General features: G+C 56.3%; 1 protein-coding gene across 1 annotated transcript in view; it reads left to right on the forward strand.

Moving 5' to 3' along the window:
- SORCS2 (sortilin related VPS10 domain containing receptor 2) overlaps window positions 1-13284 on the forward strand; it is a 469283-nt gene that overhangs the window by 169904 nt on the left and 286095 nt on the right. The window lies entirely within an intron of this gene.

Consider the following 13284-nt stretch of genomic DNA (forward strand, 5'->3'; position numbering starts at 1 on the left):
GTCGGCCGTCGGGCAGCGCTGGGGCCCATAAGCCCCGGGCTCCACTGTGAGGGAGGTGGCCCTGAGCCTGCTTTACTGGGCACCTCCGGAGGCCAAAGCTTGGGACGGGAGTTTGGTTCCAGTGCGAAGCATGCTTCGCTGCCCTCTGGCTCCACGCTGGCGTGTTCCACTGGGACGCATAGGGCGAAGGGCGCCTTTTCTCCCAGCCAGGCCCCCAGAGGCCTCGGGGGGCTGTGCTCTGGAGTCATAGCAGCCTCGCTCTGTGTGCCTCCCCTGCAAAATGGGGACAAAGGGGTTCGCAGCAACCAGGGCTCCTGGGAGGGTTAAATGAACTAGCACGGGGCCAGGACAGCGTAAACCCATAGGATTTTTTTTTTTTTTTTTTTTTTTTGCGGTACACGGGCTTCTCACTGTTGCGGCCTCTCCCGTTGCGGAGCACAGGCTCCGGACGCGCAGGCTCAGCGGCCATGGCTCACGGGCCCAGCCGCTCCGCGGCATGTGGGATCTTCCCGGACCGGGGCACGAACCCGTGTCCCCTGCATTGGCAGGCGGACTCCCAACCACTGCGCCACCAGGGAAGCCCAACCCATATGATTTTAACGCTCGTGATGATAAAGAGGTTTACGTGGCTCAGGCACGCAAGAGACACACACGCCGCTGCCCGTGTGCTGTGGACCCTGTGGGCCGGAAGGTAGTCAAAAGCCACGCCTGCTTCCCAGGGAGGCCAGGCAGCTGCGTCAGGAAGCGGCTTCAGGGGAGCACATGTGCCTCTGCAGACGACTGCACTTCAGCTGCCAGTGTGGACACCGTAGGGGCCAGGAGAAGGCCCCCCCAGGACCCTACGCTGGGGACCGTGCATCTTTTACTGTCTCCCCTAGGGAGCAGGGGCCCTGGCCACCAGTGGGCGGGGGAATGGGTTCAAGGCCATGGCTCCTGTGCGTTGTTTTCTTTTTTGCCTCCAACTTCGGCTTTTACTTCTTAGATCCCGGGCAGTGTCTGGTCCCCACGTGCTGGGGACACCTGGGCAGGGCCTTCCCATCATGCGGAGGGACCCCACCATTGCTGTTGTTCCCCAATGGGCGTTTGTGATGGGCTTTGGTCTCCAACACGGTGCCGGCTGGACAGCAGGCTCGAGCGCGGCCACAGGCCCGGCCGTGTCTCGGGGGCCCTCCAGGTGGGCACGTCCTGAGGTCCTCGGGGTGGGGGGAGGGGGGAGGCTTGCATAGTCTCAAACCGTTTATTTTTGTTTGCAGCTAGCTGGTCCGTCCCTCAAGCCTCTCTCTTTATTGCACTGTTTTATTTAAAAATAACAAGAAGTTACAGAAATAGTGCAGAGAGCCATGTATCCTTCACCCAGCTTCCTCCGATGACGTTACTTTATGTACCCACTGTCAGAACCGGGAAAGTGACGTCAAGCCTCTTTTGCAGGGAATCCTGCATTTGGGTTAAAGCTGGTGCTCAGGTCCAGACTGCCCTGTCTGCCTTGTTTGGTCAACATCCTCTAAGTGCATCTACGTCATTCCTCCTGGAAGGGAGAGGAAGCAGCGCGCTCCCACCCCAGACCCTCATCAGAAATCCTCCTCTGCTCTCCCCAAGCCACCAAAATGCCATCCCCGGGTTGCTTCACTGTCTTGGCCAAAGCTTCTGGAACTAGGGGCCTTGCGTCGGGTCATCTTCCTTCTGCATCTACAGAGAGCAGCGGTCTCGCCTTCCCAGGACCTCCCAGATCCTCCCAGGTCCTCCCCTGCTCCTGGAAGCACCAGCCGCTCCCTCCCGCCTCTCCTAAGCCTTTTGGTGGGGGTGGGGGGAGGTGGCACATCACCACCAGCGAGACGGATCGAGGTCCAGCTCAGGACTCGCTGGGTGGCCTCTGACTTCTGTTCCTGCAGCTGGGCTGCTGCCAGGCCCCCAGGACCCAAGACAGGATGGCCGGATGAGGTCACAGCTCTGTGGGAAGAAAGGGATCCTGTTTGGGGTCGGGTGACTCAGAGCGCGGCAAGGCATCACCGAGGTCAGCTTGCCTCTGCTCACGCTAGTTGTTGAGGAGGGAAGGGACAGTCAGTGCCCTGCCCCACCTTGGTCGAGTCAGTGGGGTGCCAGGCCCTCCACACATGTTATCACACTACATCATCACAGCCACTTGGAGACGGAGACGTGTGGCCTTTATCCTCCAGTGTTGCTGACGGGCAGGTGACACTAGAACAGGGAGGGACGCCACACGGCACTGAGGGTTCGCACGTGGGCTGGGCTGGGCCCGGTCCAAGGCTGTGCACCTTCCCCTGCAAAGAGCCTCACCCTGGTGCTGGGCTGCAGGGCAGAGCAGATAGGGGATGGGGCCCAGCCCTCAAAACATCATGCTTGAGCTCACGCCTCCTGCCGGAAAATCAGATGTAATCAAATCAGCAACCTAGTCTGGAGACATCCTGGAAGGCTTCCTGGAGGAGGTGGCAGCTACGCCGGCCCAGGAGGTGGAAAGATGCAGGGATCTGGGCCAGGGGAGAAAGGAGGATGGGCACAGAGGTGGTCAGATGAGCCTATGGTGGTGAGTAGGTAGGTCTGACCATTCATTGATTTATTTACTTAACAAACTTCTCCCTGAGTATTTCATTGTACACAACAGCACCTCACCTACAGGGCTACGCACAGTATTTCTCATAAATATCACTAAACAAGTACTGCCTGAACCACCAGCTGCAGAATGGTATTTCACAGAGAGAGCCCATGCCGACTCTAGTCCCTACGAATCTAGTGCTTACTGTAACCCTATTTGTACCCACACTTTAAACCCAACCCTAACTCTATCCTTAACCCTAAACCTCACACTAACTCTAACTTTAGTCCTAACTCTAATCCTAGACCCCAACCCTAGCTCACCATGGACCCACCACACTCATTTCACCTCTGCTTCAGCTCTGGGAGCCGGCAGCATCGTCCCTGTGTCACAGATCAGGACGCTGAGCCCCTGAGAGGTTAAGCCTGGGAGTACACGGCTCGTACACCGTGGGGCCAGGATTCAGACAAGACCCTTCGGGCTCCAGGAGCATGGTCGGCCCCTTGTGAAGTCCTCCAGGCTCTGCAGAGGAGCCTGGAGCTGGGGGTGCGGGGCCCGGGCACTGAGTCAGGAGGAAGGGTCTGGCAGGTGGGGGGAGCCAGGCTCTCTGCCCTGCAGAAGATTCTTCTGGTGGAACATGTCTGGTGACGTCAACAGCTTTGACAAGTACTTTCTTGGCCCACTGGGAGTGAGAACCTCCAGGGAGGCTCCCGGAGTGTGTGGGGATCCCCGCCAGCTTGGAATATCAAGGAGGGCTTCGAGGAGCAGGGGGAGAGGGTGGGTGAGGCTCCTGGGGTGGCGTCGCTGAGCCAGGTGGGTTGGCAGCCGTTGCCAGCAGCCCTGGGTGTCTGCCGGGTGGCTCTGGGATTGACCGAGGCCTGACTTTGGAGAACCAGTGCCTGCTGCCCAGCTTTCGGAGCCTAAGGGATTCCCTTAGGAGTCCTCTGCAGAGGGTGTATCTGGGGTGAAGGCGCCCAGTGCTGAGCCTGGCAGCCTTCCCGGGGGAGTGGGGAGTGGGCTGTCCATCCAGCTTGTGGGTCAGCAGGAAGCCCCCTCCTCTTGTGCTCGGGCTGGGGAGAACTCCGCAGGGGGCGGTTCTAGAAAGAGCCACGGTCTTGGCCTCAGGCCGACCTGTCTGGTCCCAGCTCTGCTGTCTCTCGAGTGCACCTCTGGGGTGGCCACTGCCCTCCTCCCACCTCAGCTTCTAATCTGGGATGTGGGAATGACGATGCCCATTTACAGGGCTGTTGAGGGAACCAGATGGGAAAATGTGCATCATTCTCTCCTGGGCCCCCGTGTGCAAGCCCTTGGGGAAGAGCCCTGTGCTGCTGCGGGGGCAGGGGTCCGTGCCCTCCCCTGCGTCGTGATTCGTAGCCATGTCTGCGTGGCGGGGGGGGGGGCCCTCCCTCAGTTTTTCGTCACCTGGTCCAACACCTCGCTGCCCCGGAGGGAGCAGGACTGCTCCAGGGCCCAGGCAGGCTGCTCATTTAGGAAGGGATTTCTCAGTGGTCTTCACTGGGGCAGTGGAAGCAGACAGTTATTGAGCGCCAACTGCATGCTTTCATCGGGGTCTAGTCTATGTCCGCCACGTGTGCCAGCAACACCGGCATGAAAATGGGCATCGTTCGCATGTTTTGAGGTCAGGAGGGAGAGGGACTGTGGCCAGACATGACGGCCTCGTTCATCAGAGGTGACAGGCACAGGAGTGGCCCTGCGGCCCATAGTGACACACACACACACACACACACACACACACACACACACACACACGCACACTTATGCACGACAGGCATGCACACCCCTGATGTGTGCAGATGGAAGAGGTGATAGGCCAACAGCTCCAAGGGTTGCAGATAGTAAAAGGTCCCCAGGGGAAACCGCCCCCTCCTGCCACCCCTCCCCCTCCAAAGGCCACCCCTCCCCCTCCAAAGGCCACCCCTCCCCCTCCAAAGGCCACCGCGTTAAAAAGTTTCTTATATTCCCTTCCAGCGTGTCATCATGCATCCTCAAGCGGAAACGAATATCGATCCTTATTCCCCACCCTCACTTTTTTCATTGAGGTAAAATTCAAGTAACATAAAAGCCACCATTTTAACCGTTTTGAAGTGTACAATTCAGTGGCTTTGCCTCTCCTGTTTTTAACACAAAAGTGACACTGTGGTTTTCCCCACACACCCCGCCCCCCACCCTCCTCTCACTGAGCTCACCATCCTGGGGCCATTTCTGCCTTGTCCGTGGGGCATCTTTGCTCTTGGACGGCTACACGGTGTTCCATGGGTAGCTGTGCCCTGGCGAGTGGGCGGGGCCTGTTGGTGGATCTGCTCGGTGTTTCTGGTCTCCAGCTGTTATAAACAGTATCGCGGGCGGTAACTTTGGACATCCCTCAGTTCATGTGCACAGGACATCTACAGAAGAGCTCCCTGGAGTGGAATTGCCGGGCCACGGGGTAGATGGGCTGTAATTCTGTTGGCTGTTGGGTCCCAGGGGCCTGGAAAGAGGCTCCATCGTGAGTGAGTTTGGTTCCTGCCCCTCCTGCCTGCGGCTTTCCCTTGTCCTGGTCCAGCCTTTCCCTCCCTGGATTGGCATCCTTCTAAGTGCAGGTAGTGAGGACACCGGGGCCAGCTGGCGCTTGTCTGGTAGGACGTCTTCATCCTCAAGACGTGGGCCCAGGAACAGCTCTGCTGTTGGGCCAGGAATCTGCCGAGCCCTGCGCCATCCCCCAGGTCGGAGTAGGGCACTGGGCTCAGAGAGGCCAAGGGACATGGTGACACGAGGCAGGTCTCAGGCCCTGACAGTGGGTACATAAGGCAGGGAGGTGCCCGCGGGCCTCACACCAGGTCAGCCAGCAAGCTGCCAACCCCAGACGTGCCCTGACTGGGCCGAGGCTGCAGCCCCTTCTCCAGGAGGGACTTTGCGCAGGAGGGCGGTCACCGACGTCCACCAATTGTAGATCAGCCTCCTTGCCCAATGCAGGGTGGGCAGATGCAGGTCTCTCATGGAGCCGGTCCAGTTCCCAATTCATTGTGAATATTTGCGTGATTTTTCTTTTCAGTCAACGATATGAAAATCTCCCCTCCTGGATTTTGGTAATCAGCCCGTTCCCCTGGGATGGTGCTTTACAGTTTCTTTTCTTTTTTTTTTGTAAATAACTTTTATTTTTAAAAATAGGAATCTAGTAAAGTGGTTGCCTGATTATGACCAGGTGTGAATCTTCTTTATTTAGTCTTTTTTTTTCAGTTATATGTATACACGTGTCTATTCTTTTTCAAATGCTTTTCCCGTTTAGGTTGTTACATAATATTGAGCAGAGTCCCGTGTGCTCTACAGTAGGTCCTTGTTGGTTATCCATTTTAAATATAGCAGTGTGTACAGGTCAATCCCAAGCTCCCTAACTATCCCTCCCTCCCACCCTTCCCCCTGGTAACCATAAGTTTGTGAGTTTGTTTCTGTTTTGTAAATAAGTTCACTTGTATAATTTTTATTTAGATTCCGCATATAAACAATATCATACGATACTTCTCTTTCTCTGTCTGACTTACTTCACTCAGTATGACGATCTCTGGGTCCATCCATGTTGCTGCAAATGGCATTACTGCATTCTTTTTCATGGCTAAGTAGTATTCCATTGTATATATGTACCACACCTTTATCCATTCCTCTGCTGATGGACATTTAGGTTGCTTCCATTGCCTTGGCTATTGTAAACGAGTGCTTTACAGTTTTTACAGTCCTTTGATATCTGTCCATTCTCCGATGCACCGTCACCTTTCAACGAGGTTAGGGTGGATAGAGCAGGGACTTTTGTTCCCATTTTTTAGATGAATAAACTGAGACTCAAGGGAACAGAGAATCTGCCCAACCGGTGGGGCATGACCAGCAGTGGGACAGATGAAACAAGCCGGGGGCTTCTTTATCATGAGGGTCCCCCTGCTGGGGCCCAGGAAGACTCCCACGGCCTCTCTGAGACTCTCATCTTCTTTGGAACAGGGTGTAAGATGCCATGGCTGGATCAGGCCTCCACAAAGGCTCCCCTGGGGGCGGGGGGTATGCCTTTAGCTTACAGCTCGGTACAGAAAGCATCCCTTTGTGTGTGGGTGTGATCCGCAGTCCCGCCGTAATATCATATGTAAAGATCCCCACGTGTGGTTGGCCTCCCACACCTTCTACACATGAACACATGTTTACAGAGAGTGAAAAACATACCTACACCTGGGCAGTGCTCTTCCGAGCGTCCCGGAAGCACATGTGCAGAGGCAATGTCATTATCGATGGGCCCTGGGTCCTTGGCTACTTTCTTCTCTGTGGATCTTCATGCCTGGCATGTTGAGAGATTAGACCGTTTGCTGAATGAATACTCGAAGTCACCATAAAAAAATCTTATTTTCTGTCTTCTTTTTTGACCTGTGTTTTCTCTTCCTAATGTTTGATTCCCGATTTGTTGTACTTGTTCCCACATCCAAGGCCCACCACGTGTTGATACAAGTTGTTATGATCTGGGGGTCATTGTTTTATCTCTCTGTTCTGCAGTTTGTTCATCTGTGTAATGGAATAGTTGGTGCATGTAAGGTGTGGAGTGGGTGGTGTGTAAGCATTTGCTGTCATCACTGGAGGTTTTGGTGAAAGACCCTGACCTCCTTCCTACCCTCAGCATCTCCCTATAGGGAGCAGTGCGTCACAGTGCAGAGAGCCAGGAGTGGGCTTCTGCCAGAGGACGTATCTACCAGGTGACCCTGGGCTGGATACTTCCCCTTTCTGGCCTCAGTCCTCAGGTGGGCTCCTAAACCCACAAGATGGTTCCAAGATGATGGAATGTCATACACATTCCAGAGTCAACTTCCACACCTGGGCAAGTGGACAGGTGGGGCGGGTGTGGGGAAAGGCCGCACCAGGAGATGGTCTTGGCTTTTTGGAACCAGTTTTCAACTGATTAATTCACTCAACAGCGGGAGGGAGACAGTGCAGAGGGGCAGAGAAGTGCTCTACATACAGGTGTCGGCATATGCAAAGGCCCTGGGGTGACTGAAAGTCATGGCAGTGAGCGCATGCCTGAGGGTAGAGTATGTTTCCTGCCAGGTCAGCAGCGTGAGAATGGAGAAGACAGGGCCCTCTTGAGCGATATGAGGAGACCCAGCTTCTCATGTCGCTGAGCAGATGGGGATCGAGGCCTGGGGAGGTGAGGACCTGCCAGTGCAGCTTCTCAAATATTAAAGCACAGATTCTGAATCAGCAGGTCTGGGGTGGGGCCTCACTCAGATTCTGCACTTCTAGGATCTCCTGGTGAGCCAGTGTGGCTGGTGCAGACCCCACCGTGAGTAGCGAGGCCCCAGCCTAGTCCACCCCATGGCTGGCTCTGTCTGCTTGGCCTGGAGGACATCAGTGATGCCTTTTTCTGATCAGAAAAGTTTTCCCTTTTTCTGATGGGAAGTTGATTTCAGAGTTCACAATTAGCCCTGAGTTCTTGCTGCCCTCCCTCTCTCTCTTTATTTTTTTGCAATGTGCTTATTGATTGACCACAGAATTGAGCCTGAGTATTTGTTATTTTTTTCTGATTATTCTTGACCTCTTGGAAGGCCCGCAAGTGTAAGGAGGATTGAAAGTCTGTTCCTATTGGCTGTTTAGAAGGCTCAGGGCCCAAAGTTGGAGGTGACCTGGATGTTTCTCATTCTGAGATGGGCACGTCTTGGGTGGCAGCGCTGAGCGCTCCTAACGGCAAACTTGGTGAAGATGAAGCTCGGTGAGACCCACGCCAGTGCCGGGGTTAGACCAGCTCACAGCTCAGCGCTCTGCCCCTCAAAGAGCCTGTCCCTCGAGCCATCGCAGCCTTGCTGACTCCGACCCAGATGGGTACCGACCGAGAGGAAGAGGCTCCAGCAACTTTCCATCAGTGGTGATGTTCTTGTAAATCCAACCCCAGGATTCCAGAAATAACTGACCTGGAAACGTGCTGGGGGCCGCTCAGGGGGCGGGACCTTAGCCCCGGCGTCTGTGTTCTGATTTCTGGTATAAGCTCGTGTGCATAGACATCACCCTCCCAGCAGCCTCATGAGGTCCTACGTGAATCAGCTCCATGTCACAGATGAGGAAACCGGGGCTCAGAGGGTTTAACTGACTGGTCAGGGTGGTCCAGCTGCACTGCCCCCGCCTCATTTTATTCTCATGCATCTGAGAAGCGGTGCCAGCAGTGCCAGCGAGACCTGATGGAGAAAATATAAACGGCACAGTGGATGCTGTTCCCAGGTGGGACTGGCCTCCATCAGCCCTGGGCACCGAGACTCCCCCAGACCAGCCTGCCCTCAGAGCAAGAGATCCCTTCATGACACATCAGGGTCCTCGGCTGGTGGGCGGGGCTTCCTCCACCTACTGGGCTGTTACTGTAAGCCCCTTTCAGGCGCTTTGAGACACAGGCCCGGCGCCCTTTTGCAAGGTGAATATAACAGGCTCACCGGACAGAAGAGAGAAGAGCGCATTGAATGACTCACTGTTGGGTTTGGAATTGAACTGTGGAGTGGGGGCCGGAGACAGGCTGGTGGTGATGGAGCTGGGGGTGTCTCTCCATGAGCTGATCATGGACGCCAGGGTTTCCTTTCCTTCTTAGAGAGAGAGCCCTTGGCCACCCACAGTGAGGGAGCAGGCTGGCACGGGCCCTGGATTAACGTGAGGGGCAGTGGGTGCGTGGCTGGGCTCTGGACCGGGATCTCTAGGGACCAGCGTCTGTGCCCACTGAGCCCCTCTCTCTCTCTGAACCTCACTCTCCCCACTTCTAGGGTGAGGCACTGGAGGAAACTGTCCCAGGTTCCCACGGGCTCTGGTGTTTAATCTGATGCCCATGTGGGCCTCCTTCCAGCCCCTGACCTTGACCTGCCCTCCTTGCTTCCCTGACTAGGGATACAGGGCTCAGCAGGCTTGGTAGAACTGGGCGTCCAGTAGACACGCTGTCTCCAGGGCATGGGGAGGGCTGGAGGGGCACTGAACTTGGGGACGTCAGAGGAGCGGGCAGCTGCCTGGGGACCAGCTACGTTGCTCACAGGGTCCCTTGCGTCGTGAAAACCTAGGGCCCCTGTTCAAACTTTTAAAGAATTTCAAGACGTGACAGCAGAGAATTAACCCAAGCGCAGGGCCTCCTGAGCGCAGGCCCGAACATCTGCACAGGTCGGTGCCTGCCCACCGGCCCGGCTGCCGGGGACACCCTTGCTGGGTAAGGGGGTTGGGGGATCTCACGCCCACCAGGCTTCCTGAGCTTCCTGCCCTGAGGGTCGGGCTGGGCATTGCTGTGAGTGAGCCTCAGGGCTCAAGAACAGGGCGTGCTCTGCACCCTCGGGCGGTGTCTGCTGGGGTCAGAGGAGGGGTGGTCCAGGCACACGGGCTCTGGAGGGAGCCCAGACACCAGGGTAGTGGGGTCGGCTGTGGCTTGGCCTGAAGGACGGATTCTGGTTCCTCTCGTCATCAGCTTCTGTCCGGGGATATTCATTCCTTTACTCATTCATTCACTCACTCAACAAAACTTGGTGAACTTTTGCTCTGACCTAAGCTCCGGGAATTTTGGGGGGATCAAAGGGCCACTAACCGTAACCTCTGCCTTCACAGAGTTTCTGGCCCAGCGGCCTCAGGAACAGGCAGGTTTGGGGAAAGTCCAGAGAGGTTGGCTCCTCTGGGGTCACGGCTTGGTCTCTCGGGGTGGAGGGCTGCTGGCTGGACCTTGGTGAGGGCGCAGCCAGGGGCATCTCTGCGTCCCACGCTGGGAAGGCGGACATCACGGAGAAGTCGGGGGATGGAAACAGAGCCAATGAAAGCCCTGGATTGGCCACAAGAGGCCCTGGTTCTGTTGTGTACAATGTCAGATGAGCGAGTTGTCAGCTCTGTGACTCAGTTTCCTCGTCAGTAAAATGGAAACAATAGTAGCGACCCCTCCCTGGGGGGGGGCGAGTGAGGATCCGATGACAAACGTGCTGAGCTGGCACAGCGTAAGCCCCCAGCACCCCCATCATGAGCCTGTCCCCCCCAGGGCCCAGAGGACCGGAAGGCAGAAAGCAGGACACGGGGGTGACGTGGGATAGTGTGGTAATAGTGATGCTGTGGCCTGTCCTCCCGCGGGCAGGGGCAGCTCACGATCCTTGTCTTCTCCTTGGATTTCCTACCGTCCTGAGACTCCAGTGGGCTCAGGCGGCCCCTCAGGCGGGGAGGAGACCCTTGGCAACGGCCCGAACACAGAAGCCCCAACTCACATTCCGGATTTTTCTCCCACCCAGATCAAAGCGCCCCAGAGCTGCAGTTAACACACCAGCCGCTGGAAAAATAGCTCCTGGGATATTTCATTTCCAAACCCACTAGCTGAGGGCCCCAGAAGGCATGTCATACATTTTAGTTCTTTGAAACGACGTTGAATAGACGTCTCTTTGAAATGACGTTGAATAGATGGAACGTGGGTTTAGCCTGGCAGTTAAGCTCTGAAGTCCCATAGTTTCTGCGTCCAGGAAGCAGGCATCCCGCTCGTCTGCTTCCTGGATGAGTCAGTTTTGGCGCAGTACTTAAGCTTTCTCTGCTGTAGTTGCTTCGTCTGTCAAACGGGGATCGTAACACGGTGGCCCCATAGGATCGCCGGGTGTAGAGCTGATGCGGGTGAACCGCGTGCCCCGGTGCCCACACGTCGGTGACAGAGCTGGCGTTGGCGAGTGTTAACAAGGTGTGTGGGGCTCACTTCCCAGGTGCTGCTGACAACTTTATCCCCATCCTCCCAGGGGATGCTGGGTATTATTTCCTCACTGTAGATCCAGAAACCGAGGTGCCTGGGGCTTGAAGGTTCTGCCCCCAAAGGAGAGGGGTCCTTCCCGCTGCTCTCTGCATCCCCCAGGCTGACCAGCTGGGCAGCTCCTTGCGTCAGCCCCGAGCAGGCACGACCCGGGTCCTGGTCCCGGGCTTAGCAGGTCAGGGTGGTGCCAGGAGAGCGAGTCCATCCCCCTGCACGAAGAGGGATGGTGCCCTCTTGACAGAAGAGGGTGGCTTGTGAATGGATGCTCAGGGCATCGCCTCCGCCTGGCTTCACTGCCTTATTTATCGTCACTGTGGGAAATGCCACCTCCTGTTTCCTCCCGTGAGCGGTGTGAGCGCTCATGATACAGCAGGCGCTATGCCCAGCGCTGGGGCGTAAAACAAGACACAGTCCCCTCCCTAAAGGGCTCATTACCCAGTGTTGGTAACAGGCCCCGTGAGCTGTGCTGGGGCAGCGGGAAGCGCAGGGTCTGAAGGATTTGGGAGGGGACATTGAATCCAGGGGAGGGGCCTGGGGGACTTCCTGGAGGCGGTGTCAATCAGCCTGAGATCTGAAAGCTGAGTAGCATTTAACCAAGGCATTAGAGGTGGTGGGGGGAAGAGGGTCCCAAGATGAGAAACAGCTTGTGCAAAGGCCGGGAATGGCTGGAGCTTAGGATGAAGGCGGTGGGCATGAGTGGGGAATGTCACCCAGAAGGGAGTGGGAGGGGGAACCCCTTGGTGATCGTCCACAGTGGCAGAACTAGTCCACACGGGCAGTAGTTACCGGGAGACTGGGCTCAGCCCACGCAGGGGCCCGGGCACCACGGTAGGGGCTGAGTCCCCCACCCCTCCAGGCGTGCGAGCAGAGCCCAGATGGCAGGTGCTCGAGAAGGCTGCGGGGGTGAGGATTTCACCCTGGATGGGGCCGGATTAAACAGACTTTGAGGTCCCTTCCAGCTGTCATACTCCCACTTCTTGAAATCCCCTCTGGGAACAGCAAGAGTATAAAATATAAATCAATAGGTTAAAAATACGCTTGTCTCCTGCGCGTCCAGGGCCTGTCATTCTGCTGCCTTCCCCCAATCTTCAGAGGATTCCTGCTTGACTAGGGCAGCCCGAGAGCGCGGCAGGAGAAAATAGCTTTGTTCCCCAGCAAGGCAGGCTGATCGCGCCTCCAGTGACGAGACCTCTGGTTCTTTTTTTTTTTTAATCATCGCTGCCTCTAAAACGCACACTGGCCTGTTTCACTTGACATCCCTTCCTTATATCTTCCCTGCTTTAATCACCAGGGAAAGAAAGACCAGCCAAACTTGGGGATGGCCAGTGTGGTGACCCTAAATTATCCAGGCCAGTGGCACCGCTGGGACCCAGGGGCTGTTCCCACTTTACCTCCCGGCGTTCCCATGGCAACGGCAATGCTGGGAGCAGCTAATAGGGTCTGGCAGTGAGTGAAATGAAATGTGATGTCCAGGAAAATGCAGTGGCTCGTGAAGTCATGGGGGAGGGGGCTCTCTTGCTGCCCAGCAGGTGAATGAAGCCTTGTTTCCTTGTGATCGTTACATTTTTGAGGGGAGGGTTTTGGGGTGCTCTTACACACGTTGATTTTCATTTTTATAAGCAGTTGCACTTCCCGCACAGGTATGAAATGAAGACGTCTTGTTAAGTAGGGCCCAGTGTGTGCGATGCATAGTTCAGCACCAGTAAAAAGTGTGTGTGCCGTCGATGGTTTATGGGCCCCTCCAGCCGTCCCAGCTGTCCTCGCCCACCTTCCCAGCCCGCCGTCGCTGGCTGTGTCGTCAGCCGCCACTCCGGGGAACGTAATGACACCATGTACTTCCGGGGATGCCCTTGTCCTGCGTGCTGGCCAGCTTCTGGTCATTCTCGAAGGCGCTGGTGGGGACTCAGCCCCTCTTTGGAAGCCTCGCCCCGTGCGTTCTGTGCCCACCAGGACCACCACCTCAGCATCCCTTGGACCACAGTTGAGA

This window comes from Phocoena phocoena, chromosome 5 (genome assembly GCF_963924675.1).
Source record: "Phocoena phocoena chromosome 5, mPhoPho1.1, whole genome shotgun sequence".
Classification (NCBI taxonomy): domain Eukaryota; kingdom Metazoa; phylum Chordata; class Mammalia; order Artiodactyla; family Phocoenidae; genus Phocoena; species Phocoena phocoena.